Here is a 9,145-nt window from a genome sequence, read left to right on the forward strand (position 1 = left end):
TTCGAGGAAAAGTTCGTGATTAAAAGCTTGCGTGTGTGAGTTTTTTTATCTTAAAATTATCGGATAAAAGCATAGTGGCATGTTACTTCAAAATAAAAGATATAAGAATCATTATTTTACGTTAAATATATGTGTCATAGTTAACATAAGCTCTCAGGAGCTTGAAACATTGACACAGTGTAAGGCAAACAACAAATTTTATCACAAGATACCTACGTTGGAAGGATTAAGATAAAGAGGCTAAATGATCATGCTGTACAAAATTTGTCACTAAAACAACTTACTTAAAAGCCAGTCCAGAGGACAGGTGATTGGGACATAGCATTTATTTGTAACCAGGAGCAAGGGTTTGGTAGCCGTTAATATTAAAAGACGTTTTTAGTATTGATGCTGCTCGGATTGACGCCAGTAATGTATTTATCGCTTACAAGTTAAAGCGTCTTTATCCAAAAAGAAGAATAGTACAAATTGAAAAGTGTGAATTGCCTACAGCTCCTGTCAAAAGTCAAAAACATTTCTCTCATGTTCTTTCTCGTCACCTGGACGTTTGTAAGTTAGAACAGCTGGTCTCGCAGACGTTTAAACTATGTACACAATATATATACAGTTATACCACAGTATTGTATTGTTTCGGTATGGCTACAAATGCGTTCCAGGTCAGGTATTAGAGCATCAAATGTATGAAATTCAAATATATCACCACTTCACGACAATCATGGATTCATATGGGTACAATGTTATTAAAATAACATTCATACAGTGCATTCAAGCTGAAATTAACAAATCATTTGTTTAAAATAACAAGTCATCCTTTCCATGAAATTATCCAAATAAATAAGATCTTTATGTCAAAATAAACTTCAGGTTTGATTTAGTATCAACAGCTATACATGGTCATTTAAGGACGGCCTCCCCCATTTGCTAGATGAATGCGTGTGGTGAGTTTGTGCATATTTAATTTGTTTTTTTGGAGTCTATGGTATGTTCATGTTTGTCTCCTTGCAATTGTGATAGCGCAAGACTGATGTTGACTTTATAGTGTAATTTCACTGGAGCATACTGCTGAAGACACATCTTATTTTACGATCTAACCTCGTTATCTCACCATCTTAAATAGCCAAGGGTTCATAATTTAAATTTGTACTATTCAACCTTGGCAGATTTAGCCTTGTGTTTAATTTCCCTCCACTGCCACCTTGCATAGACACTTTACTAGCAAATCTTTAAACTTTCAAGATTATTTCAGCACTGGTCGCCTATGTATTTCCCTTGGTTATCATTTACAGTTAGAATATGGTCAATTATCTCTACCAACTGATCATATACAGAAATTTTCTTTTGAAGTATTGTCCTCCTTTTTTTTTTTTTTACATAAATAATGACATAAAGTCGACAAGGCAACTTGGTACTGGGCGCCGCCATTATTATTTACATGCACAGGGACTTGGTATTAGTTTCTAATATATATGTATTATATAGTGTATGATATAAAAAAGGGGGACCATAGGATGGTAATTTGTGCCAAGTAAGTCCCTGTGCCAGGTTCAATAATTTGAAAGCTTAGAGAACAAGGCTGAAAACATGTATGGAATGTGTTTTTCTTAAGGGAGTCTGTATAAATACATTATGAATATGTAAAATTATGATGGAAGTCCATTTTACCCGAATTACCTGACGCTATTTTCAACACCTTCAGTTCATCTATATTTCCAGACTGTTCTCTCTATTCAGTCTATGCGTATCTTCTCTTGTGAGCAGGTATTGATTGTTACGTCATGGGCTTGTGTGAGAAAATTACGTCGTTTTCTTGAAAATTGATGACGTTACTCTCACAAACAAATGACGTAACAAGCAATACCTGCTCACAAGAGAAGATAACTCTGCAATACGCAAAGACGGAATAAGGGATAGGAAGCAGTTTGTTTTTTGGGTTTTATAAATCCTCGCAACCACTTTTAAGGAGTTTCCACCCTTCGTAATACACATGTTTTTCTTGTCGTATTTTCGTGTCGTCATTTCCGTATTGCGTATCTGGCATTCCATTACCGTAGTGTAAATTATAGTAAACACCGGGTAAACAATAGTACACGTGCGTGACGTGATATGTCAACACCCGATATCTAGACTTAACTTGGAAATGTATAATCACACGTACTTCAGAAATAAAGCTTATGATACAAAGACATTAATTAACTCACGGGAAAACACTAACATACGATCAGACGACTTCAAGAAGGTCGTATATGAGGCGCCTGGAATGCAGACTGATGTGTTTTGTTTACCAACCTCACCTGTACGTATCACGTGCTAACAGTAGTTCACAAGCGCTTGGTCGCTACGACTTTTGTTGTCGAGCGAGTTACGCTCTGTCAGATAAATCGGTTCACAAATGCAATTACAATAACTCTGTGAAAATAGTGGTTTGTAAAATATCAAGATCTCTATAAAATGCAAGTGCATATGTGCGTGCACGTAATAACGGCATACCATGCGATAGCCTATGGTTACATATGTACCTGACATGTTAATATATCGTGCGTAAGCAGGCTATAGAATGATGTCCAAAGTGTACATGATTGAGAGTGATTTTGTTCCATAAAACAGTAAATTGACAAATAAATATAGTAATTTAATTTATTTCCGTCGTTTTTGGTATATTAAATAAAATAAGTGTCATTGTATAAATTCTATCCCTCTGCAAAAAGTTCCGATTTTTTTCAAGGTAGACAACTCTCATCAGGATCAAAATAAATGTAAAATGTAAAATAAATTAATTATAAAGGCTTTGTGTGTATTTGGTTCAATTTTTCACTCTTTTTGTATGTAACTATGTGTCCTGTTTGATTTTGGCTTGTATTTAGTAACTTTTATCCATATAGTTTCAATAAAAAACGCTTTTTGTAACATGTTGTAGATATTTTATGATAAATAAAATATTTGTAGGGTTGATTAGCAATGTTTCTTTTCATTATTTTATTGTTGTAATAGTTTTGAACAATGCCACACGCTCCAAAAATGTGAAAGTGTTGAATTTGACAAAAATTCAATTTTTTGGTATTTTTTACAAATAAATCCCCAGTTTATCGGAATGCTTAGATTTTCATAAAATCATCTCTACATAGTGACATAACCATCATGTGAAACTTTCATTGAATTCTGATGGCTAATTGAGAAAGGGTGGAGCCTCCTTAAGTCATATGTATAAGAAAGGTCTGCTAAATATCTGATTCTTTGACAACTTTTCGACAAATATATAGCAGGAATTGAGCTTTCTATATCAACTGCACTACACTTCATATTATTTGTTGACATTTTTCTGCTACAATACATGGAGTTTCCTCACAAGATGCTGATAACCGAAAAGAGTTTGAAACCTTAATGATATCTTTTAGAATACTGTTTAAAAAAAATGTTATACATGTATCTCTTCGATCCACTAAACATCAACAAACAACATTTAAACCCTTCATTCCCTAAATCTGTTATTAAAAGGATTGTAAAAAAATGTGTTCGCTTAAATGTTAAAATATTTCTGTTCAACATTCATATTTACAGTGGTGTTAAAATCCACTAATACGTAAATTGACATAAAATTGTACTGCAGTATTTTTTGGTCTGATTTTTGACAGCTAATTAAGTCTCATCAAGGGTCATTGACCTGTCAGAAGTTGCAGTAGGCAAAACTATTTGACTTTGGTATAAAATCATCCTAAAAATAGAAGAAAGTAAGGGCTGGATTTTCACGAACTCGAAGAGTTGTGCCCCTTTGTTTGCTTTCCTATACATCTTATTCTGCCAGTTTTTCATTCATATTTTTATTTTTCTATTTGTTATGCACTTCATATGCATCTGATGAGAATGGGAGATATTTAGAAATGCACAAAATTCACCAAGAAAGCTGAAAGTTACAAAAGGCCAATAGGTGAAACTTTACACCATGCACGCCAGGTTTGAACATTTTACTGTAATGTTTGTTTTACTTTCCATGAGGGGAGGATTTTTAATGCATCTCGACTGTTATATCAATCAATTAATTTTCATTTAGATGGTGTCCTTGAGAATTCTTTCTTATATCATTTTAAAATTTGTTTCAAGTAATACTCATACTGTTTTAAACTAGGAACACTTGCTATGTACTCTATTTGTGCGGTTATGATTGATTGTCCTCCTTTGGATAATATTTCTGTGAGTTGTGTCCCTCACATGATTTCCTCACATTTTTTAGCTCACCTGGTCCGAAGGACCAAGGTGAGCTTATGCCATACCGCAGCGTCCGTCGTCCGTCGTCCGTCAACTTTACACTACTAGTCATGAACCACTGAGCGGAATTTAACAAAATTTTGTGTGGAGCATCCTTGGGTGAAGAAGAACCAGTTTTATATACATGGTGGGTTTGGCCCCCCAGGGGCCTGAGGGGCGGGGTCCAATAGGGGAAATATAGCAAATTATTCTTTAAAATCCTTCTTCTTCTGTAGGAATGAAAGGATTTGTTCCATATTTGGTCTGAAACATCCTTGGGTGAAGGGGAACCAATTTTTTTATACACCGTGGATCTGGCCCCCAAGGTGCATGAGCTGTGGGGCCCAATAGGGGAAACATAGCAAATTATTCTTTAAAATCCTTCTTCTTCTGTAGGAATGACAGGATTTGGTCCATATTTGGTGTGGAGCATCATTGGGTAGTGGGGAACCAATTTTGTATAAACGGTGGGTGTGGCCCCCTTGGGACCTGAGAGGTGGGGCCCAATATGGGAAATAGACGTAAATCTTCAAAATCCTTCTTCTTCGGTAGGAATGGCAGGATCTTGTCCATATTTGGTCTGAAGCATTCTTGGGTGAAGGGAAACCAATTTTGTATAAACGGTGTGTCTGACCCCGCTGTAGGCAGAGAGGCGGGCCCAATAGGGAAAATAGAGGCAAAACCTTTAAAATCCTTCTACCATAGGGATTAAGGGATTTTATCCTGATTTAGTGTGGAGCATCCTTGGGTGACGGTGACTCAATTTTGTATAATTGGTGGGTATGACCCCCGTAGGGGCATAGGGGTTGGTCTCTGTTTAAAGTTGGTTCTCTATATCTCAAGTACTGGATGGATCTTTCCGAAATTTCATATGTACTAACATCACCTACCATGGAGTGCTATATCTTTACTTCATACCAATTACTTTAATTATATTCAGGTGAGCGATACAGGCCCTCTGGGCCTCTTGTTTGTTTTGTTTTTTACTTATTTTGCTACTGCTTGCCATATCAATTTGAAACTTTGTTTGTGGCTTTATCATAATAGATTACAGAGTTTGAACCATGTATCAAAATTCCATTTTTGACTGGAGTTATGGCCCTTTTGCACATAGGAAATTCTCATAATTAACTGTTTTCCATATTACAATGTATTTGCAACTTAGTATACATGTATAATGGATTACAGTTTGAGTTAGAAACCAGTGTCCATGTTCTATTTGTTCTGGAGTTATAACCCTTTGCACATAGGAAATTCTTATAAGTAACTGTATTTTTTCCGTCAACACATGCACTTCCTTCGAATTGCAGTTTTCTTCTATAGGTGACACCCGTCCTCATATGACCCTGGCTGTTGCGAGGACATAAATCACCTGAAACAGTATATCCTTTGAAGTCCTTCTGTATGGCTTGATGATGTTTTCAAACCAATGGTCTGGAGCATTACTTGGTTAAGAAGACTGAATGCCGTTTAACAGAGGGTCTCTCTCATAATACTCTGGCTCCCTAGGGGGAGGAGTGGGGTCCCAAAGGGGGATTCTCCAATTCAGTTACACAATTTGTTGTTAGGACCCCCTGCACATCTTTAGTAATCAGATTTTACGTCTGTCTGTCCTTCTATCTGTTTTTAGCACACCTGCTAAGGACAAGTGAGCTTTTGCCCTGGTGCGCCCGTCCCGTCCCGTCCAGTCGCGTCTCATCCCGATTCAATGTAAACACTTAGCAACTTCATTCGTAGACAGATTTTGGTCAAACTGTATACAAAGGTCAAGTATGGGTATACTTCGGACATCTTTGTATTTCAGGGATCCAAGGTCAAGGCCAAGGTCACATATGCTATATATAGAAAATCATCCCGTCCCGTCGCGTCCCGTCTCGATTCAATGTAAACACTTAGCAATTCATTCTTTGACAGTTTTTGGTCAAATTTTATACAAAGGTCAAGTATGAGTATACTTCATAAATCATTGTATTTCAGGGATCCAAGGTCAAGGTCACACTTGCTTCATATAGAAAATCATCAACTGATTCAATTTAAATACTTAGCAACTTCATTCTTTCATGGATTTTGGTCAAACTTTATACATAGGTCAATTATGGGTAATTTGGGTATACTCTTGTTTTTCAGCTTGGGTTCCAAGGTCAGGCCATGGTCACTGTTGTTATATATAGAAAATCAACAACTGATTCAATTTAAACACTTAGCAACTTCATTCTATCATGGATTTTGGTCAAACTTTATTCATAGGTTAATTATGGGTTATTTGGGTATACTCTTGCTTTTCAGCTTGGGTTCCAAGGTCAGGCCATGGTCACTGTTGTTATATATAGAAAATCATCAACTGATTCAATTTAAACACTTAGCAACTTCATCCAATATGTTATGGAAATGGTACTAACATACAGAAAAAACATATGAATATTAAAGTCAACTTATCAACTTTAAGTGTAGAACCTTGTGTGTGTACATACATGGACTTTATGCAGTGTAATAAAATGTTTGCTTAACCTTTTGGATAGTTTTTCAGCCTTTGATATCGAAGGTCAAGGTCACTTACTATAAATAGAACATCAGTTTGTGTACTGTATTTCGAATTCTGTTGGACTGAACAAATATTATAAGCTCTCAGTTGTACATGACCGTCCTGCTCCGTGCCTTAGCTGCGGGTGTTAGGAGGGGGGGGGGGGGGGGCGTATATACGTCTACGAAAATACTCAAGAGTCATGTAGTCACAGGCGCTCGATGTCCATACTTTCCACCCTCTCACTCAGGTGTGACGTTAACATACACAAGTAGACAGACTAGGTCAGGTCTATATATTGAGTAATACAGATAATATACAACTATGTACACAGTCTCCATATACAACAAGCAATCAATACAAAACAAATTCCATAATAAACACATTAAAGCACGTGTAAAATACTTCAAGCAGACAATATACCAAGCTAAATACTAACAGCTAGTCAAACATAAACAAATATCACTGCCTCAAAGCGAAAAACTCCAAGCCAAACCTGGTGGTGTTCACTCCTGGAATCTCGACCGTATTGTCTTTCCTTAGACTATAAGATACATTTTTAAGCATGATAAGGACTTGAATATATGCAGATGATAACATATTTACAATCTTAATAACCTCTTTGTCCATAAAAAGGAATCATATTTATAGGTTGATTAAAACGTTCTTTGTCAAAGGTTTTATAACTACTAAAATGTATCTTCTGCTTATTAACTAGGGAGACATAGCGATTAATTGTCATACCAATCAAATTGTTTGGACAGGTAAAACAGGTAAAACAAATGATAGAAGTGAAAGTTAGGTTTGATTGTTAAAAAGACAATACATTATCTAAAAAAGCAACTGACTGACTTGACCAAGTTTGCTAAAAATAGCACATTGACCAAACAATAAATTCCCTTTAGTCTCAGGATTTAGATCACTAAATTATTTTCAAAATGGTAGAAATTTTGGCAAAGCCTGTAGTCATGCTCTCCGTGATTATGTCATCGGACATTGGCGGGCTGTTTATAAGACCCTATAATTTCCAATTTCTTAATATTGACAGAGCATTCGATCACTAACAACTCAATTACATTGAGTTCTTAATAAAGCCTGCGCCTGGCTGGTAGTTCAGATAGAGCATATGCTAATAAGCCACCTGCGTGAGCATTTCTGTCTTTCCTATAGCCCTTGAAACAATCGCAGTTAAAGCATACCTGGGCGAAGGTGTCGTCAAGTTTAGTTTCATTAAAGAATAAATTGTCACAGAGTTTGCAGGATACATGATGTTTCAGAAAATTTGTTGAGTAAGCTCTTAATGTTCAGATGTGCAATTATAATGTTCATTGACAAACTTTACGCTTACCTCTTACATGTAGTTCCTAAAAGACATCAGTATGGGAGTTGTTTACATCGGCCTATGAGAAAGGGAGATCTCTCTCAACCGTTATCCGGTCACTGGGGAGGTGTATTCCATCATCAGATGCAATTCTCAAGAAGGAGTCTATACATTTAGGAAGGGTACACATACATCATTACCAGTAGAGTTAGGAGAGTTTCCTTAAGCAAAGTATTCCTCCGCAGATAAGTCGATGCATTTCCTCTGGTGCCTGAAATCGCATTCATTACACTGGTTGGACTTAACAGGTTTACCACAAGCACCACAGAGGAATCTCACTGGTACTGGGTTGGACAATATATCGCTAGAACTGAGCAAGGTTAACATCATCATCACATACTTGATATTACAGAAAAGGTCTGTTTTCTTTGTTATATAGTCGTTACGCGTTGGAGCCATAACTGAAGTGAGTAGTTCTCACGGAAACGTTATTTCAGAGATTTTGGCACTTTGGAAGTAAGATTTCTTCCAAATTTTACTAAGAATGTATTCAGTTACATGTACATGTATTTGGTGTCAGTAAAATCATCTTGAATACGTCATGATACAAGCCAAACACTCATTACAACCAAATTACCACCAATCAGAATATCAATCAGAACAAAATGTTTAGAGAGAGAGAGAGGATTTGTGAAAAGGTTAAGGTAGCAGAATACAGTAGAAATGGCCCGACTCTGATAAACAAGGCACATGTCGAGGAAATGTAAACACAGCGGATTTACCCTACACAACACATGTATACATGTATATATATTTGTAAACTGCATTACATTTACAATACATATAAAGCGCTGAGAAGTGTATAAACCTCTTTTTTCTATGTATGTCACTTGTGTGAAAACCATGGTTACCACATCAAAATTACCAAAAAATGCCAAAAAATGTTATTTTTAACCCAAAATTTGACCCCCGCAAGTAGTATTTTTTTCTTAAGCTCTGTCTGAAATTAAAGATTACCTACCTGGTTGCAGAATTATCTGGGTCGCAGTAAAATTGTAAAACTT

Source organism: Mizuhopecten yessoensis, unplaced genomic scaffold (assembly GCF_002113885.1).
Source record: "Mizuhopecten yessoensis strain PY_sf001 unplaced genomic scaffold, ASM211388v2 scaffold5297, whole genome shotgun sequence".
Lineage (NCBI taxonomy): Eukaryota > Metazoa > Mollusca > Bivalvia > Pectinida > Pectinidae > Mizuhopecten > Mizuhopecten yessoensis.